Genomic DNA, 17,530 nt, shown 5'->3' on the forward strand with positions numbered 1-17,530 from the left:
AGCAGACACAGTGTAAATGTGTTATCACATTTTAAAGAAGTAAAATAGGTGGAAAACGATCTTGTCAAGTTAGCAAACTCATGCTGTGGAGAAATAATTATTAAGGAAATTTGACATTGTGAGTAGTTACCTGCTTTGACCTACCAGTGAACAAATCTACAACCAAAGGTTAAAAGAGAATTAGCACAAAATCAACAATATACTGTTATCACTGAAGAAACAAAGACAAAATTAAGATTATGTTTTACGAAGAATTGAAACATGACAGCACTCAAATTATGACAAACATAATTCAAACAACAAAGCTCTGTTGCACTACTAAACCATTAAAAATGGAATAGGTGAAATGTATGAAAACTGTATTTAGGGAACAAGATTTCAGGTAAATTTAATAGCCGTGGATGATGAATAAAGATGTAGCTTAGAAAAATAATGTATTTTCTCACAGATTAATATATGTAATCAGATAGGAGATAGGATCACTACCAATTGGGTTTACCAACTGGATTCAAAGCACAGGATTAATATCAGAAGATTAAGGGAAACAGATTTTCTTATATCCTGAAATGGTAAGACAGAAAGACCTGGTACATGGTCACAGAACCCAAACATAGCCTCTGAGGCTCCCACAATTAGAAGATTAGGCAGGATGATTACTACCGAAAAGGAAATGAGAAACAGCATGGAGTAAGGCAACTGCTGAAGAACTGGGATCAGTCTTGCATGGAGGAAAATTATAACTTTAGGAAATCCCCAAAGAGTTGGTAAAAGTCAGAAAAGCAATACTAACAAAATTTTATACAAGAGATGGAACAGAATTGAAAAAGTCTAAAACCATCATTATAAAAGGACATCAGTGATGTCCTTCGACGGCAATATCAAATGTAACAGTTCCGATAAAGGAAAAGTGGAAAACTTTTATTACTAGAGAGACAGTTACAGAAACAAAGAGAGAGTACCTTGATAGTGAGACTGACAGAGATGAAACAAATGCCATTTTTGTGGTTCCCAACATTCTAATCAGAGAATCATATTAAAATTTGCAGGGGGAAAAAACCTCCCTGAAACAAGTGCTGACAAACTTCTTACTCACTTGTTACTACCGAAGCAGACTTAAGCTGCAGAATTAAACTAAATCAATATTGAAAGACTGAACAACGTTTCAAATGAATGGAATGAGGTGTTTATATATACTCCATTTTGCAAGCTGAAGACAAGCTTGAATTTAATAGTTACCATGAACTCTCCTTGTCAAAGTCTACTTAAATGTAATGAATAATTTTATAAAATATGCATACTATGAGACAGAGATATTAGAACACAAAAATAGAATCGAATCAATTCAGTGGAAACAGGAGTGTTTGCATTCAGACCATGACACTGGAATCAATTTTATGAAATCACATAATGTTCCACGATGGCCTTTGGGCATCAGTTAAAGAACGTGGAAAGTCTGCCAAATGCCTGCCAGGCACAATGGTACCCTTTTGGCTCTGCAATACTAACATAAGACATGAAGAATTCTTAGGCAGAAAGATGGACTTTTCACGACATAGGTGCAAACACTGTAAATTCCCAAGCTGAAATCAAGTGTCTGGGTATAACTTGGTGGGCCTAACATGGATGCTGGCCTTTCAACTTCGAGAAAAACAGAAGATATGGTATAAAAGGAAGTGGCAAATCAGGGTCATTGAGGATGAAACAAGCTGTATCTCAGACAATTTAAGCTCATTTATTATGTAGAGGATATTAAGTAACTAATGCAAAGCTGCCACCTATGTACCAGCATTCTGAAAATGCTTCTTTCATGTGCGTAGCAGGTACAGACATTTTAAGTAGGTAGAAAAAACCCACGTATCTTTAGAATCTATTTACTCTTGAATCCATTAATGGAAAATATTTCATCCTCTGTGATCTACTGTAAGCCTTTATAATTCACAACACCTCCCTTCCCCTACTTTCAGTGCCAGCACTGAAATTCCAGGGATTTCAGTAGGTTGGGTTTACAGCTGAGTAGAAGACAGGGTAGTTAAGCATCTCATTAAAGGTTTTTATAGGGTTTTACCTTATCTGAAAAGAACACGGTTTGAAAATATTTATTTCATTTCACAGTTCTCAATTTCTAGGACACTTGTGTTTTCTTGTAGAAAATACCTCAGTTTTCAGCCTAAAAATAGGGTTAAGTGTTAATATTTCACCCTTCTGGGGAAAACTGAATATTGAAAACAAAAAAAAAATTACAATCTCTTTGGCATCTGGATTGCTGATCACAAAAAAATAACAAAACAGCCATGTTCTAGAGTGAAGACAAAGACAAGTTAGCTACCTATACACCACTTTAGAGACTACATGTAATTGCACAGTGGTATATGCAGGCACTCTCAACTATGGCGCTTATTATGACAGCAGTATCCAAAGGAACATCCTTCAGGCCTGCCTCTTTCAGTCAGCAGATGATGTAGTAACAGGCGTTACTCAGTTCCTCTCAAAGACAGAATCCACAAATTAAGACTTCTAGAAACACAGTGAAATTGAAGGGTTAGATGTGTAGATAGCAATCTCAAAGTAAAAACAGTTATGGGTAAGTAAATGATGTGGGTTCTTCAGCTGGACTGCCTGCAGTCAGTGTAGATAATCCAAGAACATGGAAAGTCTGAAGAAAGGCATATTGAGTCTCTAAATGAACCAAGACTGAAGGAGAGCTATGGCAAATGCAGCTTTCTCCTAGGCAGCCTCCTCAATAGGGTAGCACTTAGCAAAGCTGTAAGTGAAGCTTCCACTTCGCATATAAAAAATAGAAAAGTATGATGCAGACCATAGTTGTGTAAGGTCTAACTGAAGGAGCTGTTGAAGAAGCAGGTGATCCCTATTCATGACTTTGTAATATTCCTTTCATCTACTGTGAGACTCTGAGCAGTCTGCTAACCTGTCTGAACTCTTCATCACTGGATACAAGGAGTTCATGGATTGCTCTTCAGGGTTCTCACCTAACACTCAGAAGGTAAAACGTAGGCAGGACACAAAATAAGCATCTGTAAAGGAAAGCATGAGGTTTAAGAAAAAAATCAGGGCACACTGACTTTCCTAAAATAACTAAAAGGTTGAAATTACCTTGGAGAAGGACTTCAGAAATGCTACATGCGTTACCTTGCCTTTATGCAAAACAACAACAAAAGGAGACTCAACCATTAGAGCATAAATCCCCTTTTTCCTTCCAGCTAAAGAACAAGCTGTCTTCACAGACAACGATGGTAGTGAACTCCCAAAAGATACCGAAAGGCCTAAACCCCATCGTACTCGTGGACAGGTGGATAGAAAGGTGCAAGATTTTAAAATGCTATGCACCAGAAACACATCTGATAATTCCAGAAGAAACTTATTTTAGTGAAAAAGATAATTTTGCATTACCTATGGCAGCCTGTAGTGTCCAACAATGGGATCTCAGTATAGCCATGGGCTATGAGTGTCTACTAAACTTGCAAAGATACCATTTCCCATTGTGACAACATTTCTTTGGGCCTTCTTCAAGTCTCAGGAACTTGGTAGAAAACTGCATAAAGACAACATACACTCTTGCACCTTGCAGTTACATCAAAGTCCTCGAGTTTGGCTTTCTGTGGAACCAATGCAGGTGCTACTGGAGTAATTGAGAACTTGGACTATGAGTGATTTCCTTGACAAAGAAATACACTGAATTTAGGAAGTAAATTCTCTGAAGATGCCACTGTGAGTTTCTGGCTTAGGGCTCAATTATCAGAAAGATAGGATATTTAGATGCAATGCTTTTCTCCTCAAAGTAAAGGCAGTTTATTTATTTATAAAGGAACGTCCACCAGAAAATTAAAAAAAGCATTTTGAGGCAAATAGAAAAAGTCAAATCTATACCAGGTCAGAAATTACGTTATTGTTCCAAGGAAAAAAAAACCCATAGGACAAACCTCAGGCTAGAACTTTAAAAATGAAAATGTAAATAAATAAAAAGAATTCATCAGAAGTATTAGAAGAGGATTTAAAGTGAACATGAAACAAGTTTTTGTGATAGAGTTAACAGGTGAAAGCAGGATGCTATAACTTAACCAGAAGTAAAATTGAAAGAACAATTACTTTCTGTGCAGACTCTATACAAGGGACAGGAGGCTTGGAGCATATCCCCTACAGATGCTACATTACAAAAAAGAATAAAAAAAAATCTCCAGCCACTACTGTTGCATAAACATAACCATAGTTTGAATGCATGTTTAGTTCAACCAATGAAGCAATTTTTTGTTCTAAAGAATTAGCTGAACATTTTCCTTGGGGAAAAAAAAATAAAATCTTTATTTGCATTATTAATGAAAAGATGAAAAGATTATCTCACTTAATGTGATAATTACTGTGCTTCACTTTAATACTGTCAAGTAAAATCTGTATTTTGTGAAAACATATGTTAAAAGACAGACTTTAGCCTAAGATGAAAGCCCTCAAAATAACTCAAAATAATTTTGCATTCTGTAGAAAGTATGACTAAGTAATCTTAGGCAGCCAACAGCACAAAATCATCTTACATCTTATTACCACGTAACTCTACAGATTATTTAAGACATAAACCAATCAGGAACGTAAATCTTAACACAATCATGTCTGATCTTACATCAAATTTTAACATTTTTGAAGACAAAAACCAGACAACACAGACATTTTCTGTACACCACTGAAATACTCTGGCAAAGCACTACTCTGTTCACCAAAGTCCAAAGTAGGTCATGATAAATGGCAATGACTTTTTTCTGCAGAAGGGTGTACTGGGTTTGTGTGGCAAGGTTTTGGTAGCGGGGGGGCTACAGCTGTGGCTTCTGCGAGGAGCCACTAGAAGCTTCCCCTATGTCCGACAGAGTCAATGCCAGCCGGCTCCAAGACACACCCACTGCTGGCCAAGGCCAAGTCCATAACCAGTGGTGGTAGCACCTCTGGGATAACATACTTAAGAAGGGGAAAAAAAAACCCTGTGCAAAAGCAGCTGCAGCTGGAAAGAAGAGCGAGAACATGTGAGAGAAATAACCCTGCAGACCCCAAGGTCAGTGAAGAAGGAGGGGGAGGAGGTGCCCCAGGCACGGGAGCAGAGATTCTCCTACAACCCATGGTGAAGACCACAGTGAGGCAGGCTGTGCCCCTGAAGCCCATGGAGGTTAACGGTGGAGCAGATCTCCACCTACAGTGGAGAACCACACACCGGAGCAGGTGGACGCCCAAAGGAGGCTATGACCCTGTAGGAAGCCTGTGCTGGAGCAGACTCCTGGCAGGACCTGTGGAGAGAGGAGCCCACAATGGAGCAGGTTTGCTGGCAGGACTTGTGACCCCAGGAGGGACCTGCACTGGAGCAGTCTGTTCTTGAAGGACTGCACCATGTGGAGGGGACTCATGCTGGAGCAGTTTGTGAAGAAGTGCAACCAATGAGAAGGACTCACATTGAAGAAGTTCATGGAGGACTGTCTCCCGTGGGAGAGACCCCACACTGGAGCAAGGGAAGAGTGTGACGAGTCCTCCCTCTGAGGAGGGAGGAGCGGCAGAGACAGTGGGTGATGAACTGACCACAACCCCCATTCCCCATCCCCCTGCACTGCTGCAGGGGAGGAGATATGCTATGTCATAAATCTAGAGTGATCTGGAAAGGCAAATGTACAAAAATTCAGTTACTAATGGTAAAATTACATCATTCATTATAACTTTTGTTTACTGTGTCCACTGGATTTTGAATTAAGCCACCCATATAAACTTCTCCATTATATGTAACATTTTCTAATTATCTGTATTTCCGATTTTTACTGTGAATCCATAGTTTGGGAACTGTTTCAATTTGTATGAATTGCTTTTATGCCTGTAGCTCCAATTTTTTTAATGTCTTATACTGATATATAGTCACCCTGTTTCAAGTTAAAAACTAGATCTAATATACAGAAAAGTTGACAGAACACTGGTAGCGGTAGCTATGACCTGTTACCATTTTTAGATCAGATGGGCTGAATCAGATATGTACTGAGTGGAAGAACAATCCTGTTTCTAAACCAGCTTGTATTCAGACTTGAACTGTCCTGCTTATTAGGACAGACAAAAAAATATGGAAAATTAAACAGTAAATTTTAACCTATATTCTGTTCAGATGATATGTGCTGAGAGGGATTAATACAAAGCAAAAGATGTGAAAGTAGTTAAATTTCAGAATGCTTCAAAGTAGTTAATATTCAAAAAATGCCAACAAATCTCATAACAGTTTTGTTCGGGAGTTTAACAAGTATTTGATGATAATTTACCATCATAAGGAGGTAAGAAATTAATCCAAATGAGTGGCAGTAACACAGCTTCTCATTTTCTTTCATCTTAAATTTGTGCTAAAAATGATCCTTCAGGGGAAGCACAATTGCTCCCTGCTAATTTCTAATTAATGTTAACTGTCCAGGGATCACCGGCATACACCCATGGGAGAACACAAGGTTAAAATTACCTTCTGCTGTGTGAGATATAAACCTTGACTCTCAACAGTCTCCCAGGTACATACATACAGTTGTGCAGGCCCCAACATAAAAACTAAGGAAAGATTATACACGCATGCATGGGTACATGTTAAAGTGTATAAAGAAAGCAGATAAATAAATAAAATTAAAAAGCCAAATATTTTAAACTTTGTTTCCCTGTTCTACAGCACGTGTGAACAACACTGATTAGGAAGTGGAATGACTCACAAGGATATTTAGCTTCAATTACACAAAGTTGTCAATGCTGAAGTAGTGCTCTGCACTGTAAAACACTGCTCTGCAAACTAGGGCTAGAAAGTATCTCTTCTTGTTTCAAAGATACAGAAAACCACTTTAGGTAATATCTATTTTAGTGATTTAAATATACTTTAACATTTCAAGCCAGCTTTTAAAGTTTTGTTATAAGAGCTTCTGCACTGAGGATCAGATTTCTAAAACATGTTCTACTTCTTCTAGTCTTAGAAGACCTTGAGGCACAGTTAATATTATTGTTGTGTTTAAATTCATAATTTGTGACTACAGTCAAATGTTTAGATGTTTAATTAAAATTAAGTGAATTAAAATTAAGTGATAAGCATGCATCCAAGTATAATGCTGAAAAAAGTCACAAAATCATGCCCAAAATTTAGATTAGTTCCTGACTCTATGGGGTTTCATTTACAAATAATTTTAAACATATTTCTGTTGATATGTACTATAGTACTATATTTAACTACATTGGTTAACGAAAACTTCTCTCCCACAACATTTAAATTACAATGCACTGCTGCACCCACAATGTTCATTTTATATATCAACACACACAAAATTAAGGCATATTTATTGTTCTTACTAAATGCAGCAACAACAAAAAAAAACCCAAACAAAAAACCAAAAAACTCCAAAACACCCCCTGCATTTTCCACTTTGGTGTATTAAATTCCAATTTTCTTTTGCCTATGTCCTCTCACCTATTCCAATTATCACATAAGATCATAATAAACTGCAGTAAAAGTAAGCTTTGGACTCAAATTCATATGTAGACCCCAGTGGCTGATACAAAGCTGTCACAAAACTCCCAAGCCATCGTTCTTGGCTGACTGTAAAATACATTATGCTACACCATGGCTATAGCCTAGCATTACAAGAACTATTTAAAGGAAAATATCAAGTAAATAAAGAAACAGGAAGGAAGTAAAGATTAGAAGGAGATTTAACAGAAACTCTATTTGCTTGTTCTGGTTATGAAACAGTAAACATTTTGAAGTATTGTACCATTAAAACAGAAGAATCTCTACTCCTACATTTTTTCCCAGCTGTTAGCATTTTACAATCAGTGTCAACAATCACACAAACTGAAATTAGCACTACTAAACAAAGCACTGCATTTTATTGTCCCCCATGCCAAAGTATGTGGGTACACAATAAATGACAGACATAGGTGAAATGAAACAGAAGTCTGGTTCTTCAAGCGTTCAGTGTTATAAACACTGTTTCTACGTACGGCCTAGCAGAGGTGGGGGAGGCCCAAGAGAATATGCTACATGGAAAAATAGTTGCTGGCCACAGTTCAGAGTTCACCTGGCTGCCTTAGTAATTTTTAGGATTGAGTATGTGAGTCAAGTACTCCCAAAAACTTAAGTCAACAGTGTGGCAGTGGCGATCCCACTACTGCAGAGAAATCACGCCAGTCTGTTGTTCAAAACTGAACCCATAGTCCGTCTGTCTGTCTCTCTCTGCAGTGTCTTGGAAACAGCCAGTCACTGACAGACAGCAGATCTCCTCTGACCAAGCACTGGCCCTAAGAAGTAACTGTGACTAGTAACGGTGGGACGTACATATACAGATTCAGGAATACAACTCCAACCAACCACATGACCCAATTTTCAGATGTGATGTTTACCGCTTCTGAAAGTTGAAGGCTTATGCTGAAATTTGACTCAACAAAAATCCTTCAATGGAAATAAATAGTTCAGAGAAATCAGTATTTGTTTTTAATACGAAACTTTTTGTAGGAGACTGATTCAAATCTGTTGGGGTTAGTATTGTCCAAAAGCTATTACCCTCAAGCTGACTGCGAGTCTGTATGGAATCACGTTCTGATCTCAGAAGTTGTCTCTCTTGCTAAGGGTCACAGCTCATTCGAAGGCCAGGCAGGGAGGCATCTGACACAGCAAGCCAGAAGACAATTAATTTATATGACCTGTGGGTTTTGCCAATATATATTTTCTCCAGATTTCAGAAGAAATAGAGACACTAGCTTTATATTCCCCTACGTATAAGGTGCTTGGACACAATAACTTATTTTGCAGCTTGAACTTGCATCTGAATCACAATTTTCTGGTAAGTGGACTGAGCAGACTTTACACTGTTTCTTGTGCCTTTACATATGACCATATTTGCAATATCGTCTTCCTGTTATGAAGTAATTTAACAGCTGTATTGTGGCAATTTTGTCTACTGAACAAAATGAGAGTTTTACACCACGATGAGAAGTAAAATATAAAGACCAAAAAATTACAAGTGCATGAGATAAGCGATTCAGTTGTGGAAAATAGACCTTCATCCGCTACTGTCATTACTCTTATGCACAAACCTTTTAAAACGTTGGGTTTGTGATTACTTTGCCATGTAACAAATAAGGAGTTTATAACTATAAATTTCATTCTCATTATAAAGAGGTGAATCATCAACTCATGAGTACAATTTACAAACCAATAAAAAAATGCACATGAACACAAAATTGAGCTTCCCCAAAGTAACCTGTATCATAGTCCCTGAACAGATGTATACAGAAAACTTCTGGGTAGCAGAATTATTGGGTCTCCTGCATGCAATGGTGTTTTAATTGTATAGGTACCCTTCTAAAGAGCTTTAACAACTTATGCAGATTTCCACTTACTAGTTTTCTTCATTTAAGCATTTTAGGGTTAAAGAAATAACCATTAAAGGTACTGCTCAGCTACAGAAGTACTGCATTTTTTATTTCTTCAATGATTCATTCCAATGTATTTTCCCTGAAAGCTTGACACAAAGATAACTTCAATCAGCGCTTATCAGCTGGCCAACTACCACCTTCATCAAAAATTCTCTTGTTCCATATTGTTCTATATGATCAAAATAATGGCTTACAAAATTCATTTATTACATAATACCATGCTGAAAATCAGAAAAATGTACACATGTAAATGAATATTTAATTTTAATGTATCAAATCTGAAAATTGAATACCATCATCAGAATTTTCATATCTTTGCACTATAAGGTGTACACATGATGAGTCTTGGATTTGTATGTATACTGATATGCTAACACAATAAATACTTAAATATTTTAACATATGTTTGGATATGCTTAAAAACTCATGAGCAAAGTAAAATGAGAATTACAGGTCAAATCAATCTGTTATTAAACAAACATAAATTTAAGTTATTATTGCTTTAAAAACAAATTAAGACTCCTCCCAACTCCATTCTAAGTTCTGACCCAGACATTGAAACACAATGGAGATATTTATACAGAAAAAAACAAAGAAGTGGTTTTAGTTACTGTGTTTTAAAATACTAGAGTAATATAGTATCTCAGTAAGTAAACCCAAGCATTTAAAAATCATAAATATTAAATGTTTCAAGATGATTCATTTCTAATACAGCATGATGCTTACAATTTCTTTCTTTTAACCTTATGACAGATTTGATATCATTACTTCCAAAAAACCACATTCACATGCCTTCAGGGTGAGAAGAAAAAAGAAAAAAGATAACATCTTGCTACACTTAAGATTTCTTAACTGGGAATTCAATGCACATTACTAATTCCTACTCTATCATCTAACAAGACTCCCATTAGGATTTTGCAGAAGAAAACTGCAGATAAGACTGCCCAGAAAAAGAAAAGCCTAACCATAACTATATACAGAAAGTATCACTCCAAACAACTTTACTAGTTATATTCAGTAAAAAAAGTAAGACAAATTTTATGACAAGTATAGTAATAAGACTAAATAATTTTTACATTTAATAAGGGGGCATATCTTCTCTCTCCAGCAACCATTCAAAAAATTATTCCTCCAAACTTTGGCCAAAGCAGAATGTCACAGTGTTGACCTCAAAGCATGTGAAGTGTGAGTGCCCTGTGTGCCCATTAAACCTGCACTCAGCAAGCTGTGCTCATCCTGGCCACTTTATTGCCCAGGTTTCCCCCTCCAGTTTCTACACATATCTACAGGAGTGAAACTGCGGCAGGAGAGCCAGAAACCTGCCATCTCCCTTGCAATGATTCTCTATCTCCAGAAAAATGTGTATTTAGATGAAAATTCTGTAAAACAGGAACATCATGCACATCCTGCTTAAACAGGACAGTATGCAGAACTGAACTGCTCCAGAAGCTGAAGAGACTTCATACCAAAAACTACAGAGCATATAGAAATTTTGAAATCATAGTTTCCTAAAGAGTACCTTCTCAAAAAATAAGTAGGTTGACGTTTCATTTAGAGCCATCTCATCTTCAAAGCAGTCTGTAACTTTAGAAACACTTTATGTTAACATCACATTGCATGACTCAATTTGGACTTCAGTATTTGCATGTGTGATCAGCACATGAACAAGTCTGACAGATGTACGGGTAACAGAGTAAGCCACAGGAAAATGGGGACTGCAGCCATACTCTTACTGTGAATTTGGGTAACATACTGCAGCTGTAGGATATGCAGATGCAAAAACCAAGTACCTCTTTATTACAAAGGGTACTGTTACCATGTTGTGCATTGAAGCTCCAATTCTACTGCTCAAAAAAGGTATGATTCTCTTTAAGAAAGACAGCTTTTGAAAGTGAGCGCTGTGAACTGTTGAAGAGATACCTCCAATAGGATTTTAGCATTATTTTACCACACATATCAGAGTTGTTTGGTTTGTTCATTTTTTTTAAACCCAGTTCTATATTTCTCATTTTTGTACTACCTTTAATTAGTTATACCCATACTACAACATGTGTTATATCCTCCAAGTTGACTCAGTCACATTCCTTATGGAATAGTTCTAGGCCCATGCATTTTACAATGTCATTTAAACTTGAATTCAGTTGGTTGGAAGAAACAATTGGAAGAAAGAGGTAAGCAAGGATAAGCATAACAGTGAAACATCAAATATTTGTTTCTTTAAAAAAAAAATAATCTTATGGTAACAAAAAGCTTGTCTCTCATATTAATTACAGTTATTAAGCACAGAATCTAGTATAAAAATACTCCACAGTCTTTATTCCCAACTCTTCTCATGGGTACATGACTAAGCAAAAAAAGTAAGTAACTACTTTTATGAAAACATCCTCAAAAGTTCAGAGAACCCATTACACCATTATCTGTATACTCTTTAGAGTAAATAAATCGTTGTACAGTAAGACACAAACCAGTGTTCCAAGTAGGAAAAAGTCACACTATTTCAAGGTAAATGGTTCTGGTTGCTCTTTAAGATTCTAAAAAAAGAAAATCTGAACTTCTGGAGATTGCTGTCATTAAAACTTTTGCTATACCCTGTGTGTTTTCGTAAGACTTCTGTCAAGCTATAATTACCAGAAGGCTGTTTCTTTTCAGTCATACAGCCAGAGACTTTAATAATTTCTTTATCTATACACACATATAAGAAAGTGAAGGCTGTACAATGAACTTGACAAATATTCATGTTGTTCAATACAGATGAGCCGCAGCTAACTCATTATTAACAGATTTAAGTGTCTATAATAAAGTTCTACAAATAACAACCACAACAAGTCTAATGCAATTTCCACATTACCCCAATTTCAGATGCAGGTTTTAGCTCACCTTCCAGCAAGTGATGTTTTCCTCCAGCACTGTTACAGAAAGGGTTCAATAGTCACACTTTGCAAAGCATGTGAGACCACCAAAAGTAGAAAAAAAGCATGCCCTTCTGGCAGCCACCATGCTGACATACAAGCAACAGAGTAACTAAAAGCCTGTATTCCAGAAAACTCTAATATTCTTGATGCATTTGGCATGAAAGACTATGCTATGAAATGGTGACTAGTAATTTATAAAGTGGCAACAGATCTAATTATGAGAATCATGCTATGTGTGTTTGGTGAAAAAACCCCACATTTTAGTTTTTGGTGCTAATTCAATACTTTTTACAGACACTCAATTCATTTAGAACACCAAAAAAGAGACACATTTGGTAAAGTGATTAGTTCAGACTCCCAAGTACAGACAAAAGACAGAGAAGAGTCTCGAGACTGAGGTATAAAATTACAGATAAGTACCAAATACACTCAGCAATTTCTTAGCAGAAAACATCATAAGGATTTTAAACAGATGACATTTGCATTTGCAGTAGTTAGACTGACAGAACAGATGTACTAAAACCCATTAAAAAAAGCCTAAATCTGAAAGACTTGTCACGGTTTGTTAGGGCCACGATTTGCACATCTGCAAAATGAGCTCAACAATGTCTGAGTAATAAAAGCGCATTTTCAGAAAGAAAATGAATTACATTAATGCTGTAAAAAAAGTGAGGGAGCTGTTATAGTCTCCCTAATAATTACCCGCATTTTGAAAGTGAGTAGAAAAATGTATACAGAAATAGCAAATGGTTATTTTAAGATTATTCTATTTGTTTGCCTAGTCTAGTTTCAATAACCGTTACGATAATGTGATAAAGACAATACTACTGCCACAAGGCCTGGGATAGTTTCAAAATCTGGAATAGCTGCAAATTTGATGACGACTCATTTAGGCATTTATCTTTCAATCTGGACTTAATAATATTCAGGACCTTACTTATATGGACATCTTTCAGAAGAAAATTATTTACAGCTACAAATTATTTACAGCGTTCAGAATTTTCTTGATCAACCAAAAAACAGTATATAGAAACAAGCTTTTGGGAAGGTATTTCTTCCCTGTTCATCAGTCAAAAAATAGCTATGAGAAAACAGAGAAGTTTTCAAGCAGAAGACTTCTGGATGGAAATATACTTGTTTACATAAGAAATACAGACAGAGAGTATGATAAACAGCTGATTGCCCACATAAGCTTTTATGGTATGTGTTATAATGCCCAGAATAAGAACAAGGTCACAACAGAAGACTTGAACCTGGGAAACAAATTACTACTTGTGAAATTGCTCAGAAAGGCAAGAGCAGCCATACTGAAACATACTGGACAAAATCATATTGAGAAAGCTGACTGAATAGTTTCATTCAGACACTCAAATATTGCTGTAAAACCTAAGACTAACATGGATATGCTGCACGATTGGGAGGACACAGCGGCTGAATCCACTTTGCTCCCAGTCACACTATTTTACCTGGAAGCAGCCTGTCTAAACATCGGAGCAGATGCAGCCTGGCTGCCACTGCAACAAAAGAGACAAAAGTCACGGCAGATCAAAAGAAACACAAGACAGTCCCTGCTGAATCCCCCCAAATCCTTCAAAACAAAATTAAGAGGTGGCCAAGGAAACTGCTGAAGCTACCGTTTGTTGGCTTGACTCCTTGTAAAGCAACAGGGAAGAAGAGAGGCTCCCTGAAGCCAGCTGTCCCAAAGGACTATATAACACCTTCGCTCAATTTGGACAGTATCTTCAGTTTCTTCAGACATTCAGCAGTTGTCTGTAACTGCTGGGCAACTAAGATTTGAGTTCACACCCGAGTGATTAATCCCCTTCCAAGCTTGCGGTTTATTTTCCTCTGCACTCATTTACTTCTGGTCCTTGATTTCCTTTTTCCAACTGCATGTAATTATGTATCTACATATGCTGAAAAATCAATACTTGATTACCACTAAAAGTAGAAGAGGCTAGGACAGGCTTACTAGTAGGTCTGATTTTAAAGGAGAAGAGAGAAATAGTGCAAAACCCAGAACTTTCTGCCTGACAGCTCTGCTGCTCTCCCCTCTGGCAGCTTTCAGATGATACTGGAAAGCTCAGAAGTTTCCAGTATGAATTATGAGACAATCTCAAGTGAACAGCAGCAGCCACCCACAACTAATATTCTATGTCAGAACACAAACAAAAACAAACGAGGAGACAAACCCAGCTTTTCCTCAGCATTATGCTGTTTCCCAAAACAGAGAGGCATAGTGTTTTAGCCTAGTTGTAAATTTCCCTACTTTTTTATTCATCCAGATTTTTGTTTTACAATTCTCTTATCAAGTGGCAGTTACAGGGAAAGGTTAATATAAACTTTGATGAACAACATAATCACTTCACAAACCAGAAAGGTAAGAGAATATAGTATGGTCAATAACAGCAAACAAGAAATTTGGAAAACATTACCAGTCTAAGGATTTTTTAATGGGTATATATATTCATACTACCGATTATTCAAGCAATTACAGAATATGATATTCAGATACCAGGTTTCTTTAACTGAAATATATTCTAATTGTTTGCTTTTATCATCAAAAGTAAATTTCAAGGGATTAAGTTTCAAAACTTTGAGATAATTAAAGCAGTCTTGCTCTTTTTGCAACTACAAACATCACCTTTCAGAAATATAATTTATGATGAATCTTGAAAGTTGAGATCACTTGAAAAACAACTCACATTTTGATATAATGACACCACAATTAAAAGACTTTCTGATATAAGACTAAATTGGTCTTTGGATTAAATTCACTAAGCAGCAGTTTCTAAAGATCCTGTATTTAGTTGCGAACACATTGAAATTAATATCTCATGCAGGAATCAGTCTTGCAAATAGTCCCTCCAGACTACTGTGTTAGTCCCTAAAGACTACGGACTAGGGCACTAGTCCCTAGTCCCTACAGACTATGTGCAAATTGTACAGGATCCCCTTCTAAATTAATCAGCACATCCTCATTTCCATTGTGCTGTTGCTCTCTAGAATAGTTTACAAATAAATCCCCAGTAAATATATCTATATATACACACATATATGTAGATCAGCTACTGACCAATCAACTGCACAACAGTATTTTTCTGAATACTTGAATTTACTGAAATTTCAGTGCAAAAAAGTGCAAAATATCAAAGAAGGAGTTTCTAAAAAAGTATAGAACAAGACAGCTGTAGTTCAGTTTTTCAGTCTCATGGATTTGTGTTTCTGACATTATATTCTATACAATTTCATAATCTTCTTAATAAACCAAAAATGTTGTCAACCTGGCTGGGGAGAGTGGCTCAAAAAACCAAAGTGTTGCATATCAAAAGACTGTACTAGAACATCAATATTAATTTTTAAAGTTCATTTCTAGGGTTCCTGCCTGAAGAAAGAGTTCTCAAAGACAAGAAAAAAGTGACATGTCTAACTTTACAGTCTCAGAGGGACTAGAACGCTCCATTCTTTTAAAAGTGAGTTTCAACACAAAAAGTAATCACTTTGGAGAATTCTAGCTTCTCTGTAAGGCATTCTGTGTTCAGCAGGATATAAAAAAATCCTCACTCTCAGAAGGAGATACCTCTGCAATCACTCCTGGCTCTCCAAAGGAAGGAAAGGCATTTGCTCCTTCTTCTGGGAGAAGTCACTCCCAGAGTCTTTTGTTGGCCTGATTGAGAAAGGAAAGATTCAGGAATCACTCTGGTATCTTTGGGGTTCCAAAACCAAAAAGATGAGATGGCTCATTCTTTTCATTTTTCCCTTCATTTTTCACTTGCTGTACTTCATTTTTATTTGCTTAGATGTTTGAACTGAAGTTATTAAGCACTTAACTGATAACCATATAATTTCTCGATGTGTGGCTTTACTTCTACAGCAAGTCAGCCTATACAATTTTTGGTTTAATAGAGTTTTAACTGAAGATACTATCAGAGCAGATGTCACGTTTTAGAGAGGAAAGCGCCATTTGGAATCTACTGATAAGACCCTGCACATTTTGCATAGGAAGCTCCTAGATGACTTTATGGCCCTAGCAATAGAGAAATGAGATATAGGGGGTTCTACTTTCGTTTTATTTTTCCTTTTTGATAAATGGAAGATGGAAATAATCCCTTTTGGCTATTAAAGTAGTTCAAACACATATTTAATTTTAGCTATACTGGCTCTGGGCTCTGGAGTTGTCTGCAGCATTGTTAAGTCCTGGCAAACTTTGTGCTGAGATCTTTATGGGAATATCTGTATGGGAATGTAATAGCTGGCTGCTGCCATAAGAGGAGAGACTACAAATGAAGACACTATGCTCTTAAGTGCAAAAAAAAAATAAATTCATTTTACAGATGTGCGCATGTTCAAATATCCAAAACATTTTCTCTGCCTTGCATAGCTTCCTCATCCTGCTGCCATATGGTACAAAGAATTTTCCATCTTAATATTTGGAGGCTGTTTTCTAACAGGAACTACTAGATAATTTGGTAGTTTCTTAATAAGCAGGATAAATAAAGTTTATTATTATTTAAAATTAAGACATCAAACCAATTATTTCTTCCTTGTTAAGTTCACTACAAAAAAGCCCGTGGAAAAAGACGTATGTCATAGATTACTGTATATTCAATGACCAGCTGTTTTAAATTTGGATATTAAGTAATTCATTCTTTTCTGTGTGCAAGAGCTGAATGATTTAATAAATTCCCATATGCCCCAACATGTGCCAGCTATAGTAGATTATCGAAAATCCAGCTGCTGTTATGATAATAGCTGCCAATGCTAAAACTACTGAAGAGAATAATGAATCAGCTTCAAGTCAACTAAGACATAAACTGACACAGTTCCCACTTAAGATAGATGGGAATACAATATATCTGTTAATTAAAAACTAACACTGACCCATAGTCACATGAAAATTAAGTGCCAAGAATTCATGTGCACTGTTAAGGGTGGAAAATTAATGACCGATCAACTTGTATGAAGACAAGCAGCTCCATTTCCATCAGTTGTCCTAGATGCATAGGAGTGTCCTATAAACTACACATACAGTTTGCAAAATAGTAACAATGTGCTTTGCTTTCTTACATATGCAGCTCTTGCATGACATGTTTTACATAGCTAGAATGCTGGATTTTTCAATGAACATGAAAAATGGATTACGAAAATGATCATGAATATCTGATTCTTTTATGTACAAGTATTTTAATGCA

At 36.4% G+C, this 17,530-nt stretch overlaps 1 protein-coding gene across 4 annotated transcripts in view; it reads right to left on the bottom strand.

Annotated features, from left to right (window-relative positions):
• Positions 1-17,530, bottom strand: part of CDKAL1 (CDKAL1 threonylcarbamoyladenosine tRNA methylthiotransferase) — a 421,037-nt gene that overhangs the window by 129,003 nt on the left and 274,504 nt on the right. The gene's annotated exons all lie outside the window — the stretch shown is intronic.

This window comes from Strix uralensis, chromosome 1 (assembly GCF_047716275.1).
Source record: "Strix uralensis isolate ZFMK-TIS-50842 chromosome 1, bStrUra1, whole genome shotgun sequence".
Lineage (NCBI taxonomy): Eukaryota > Metazoa > Chordata > Aves > Strigiformes > Strigidae > Strix > Strix uralensis.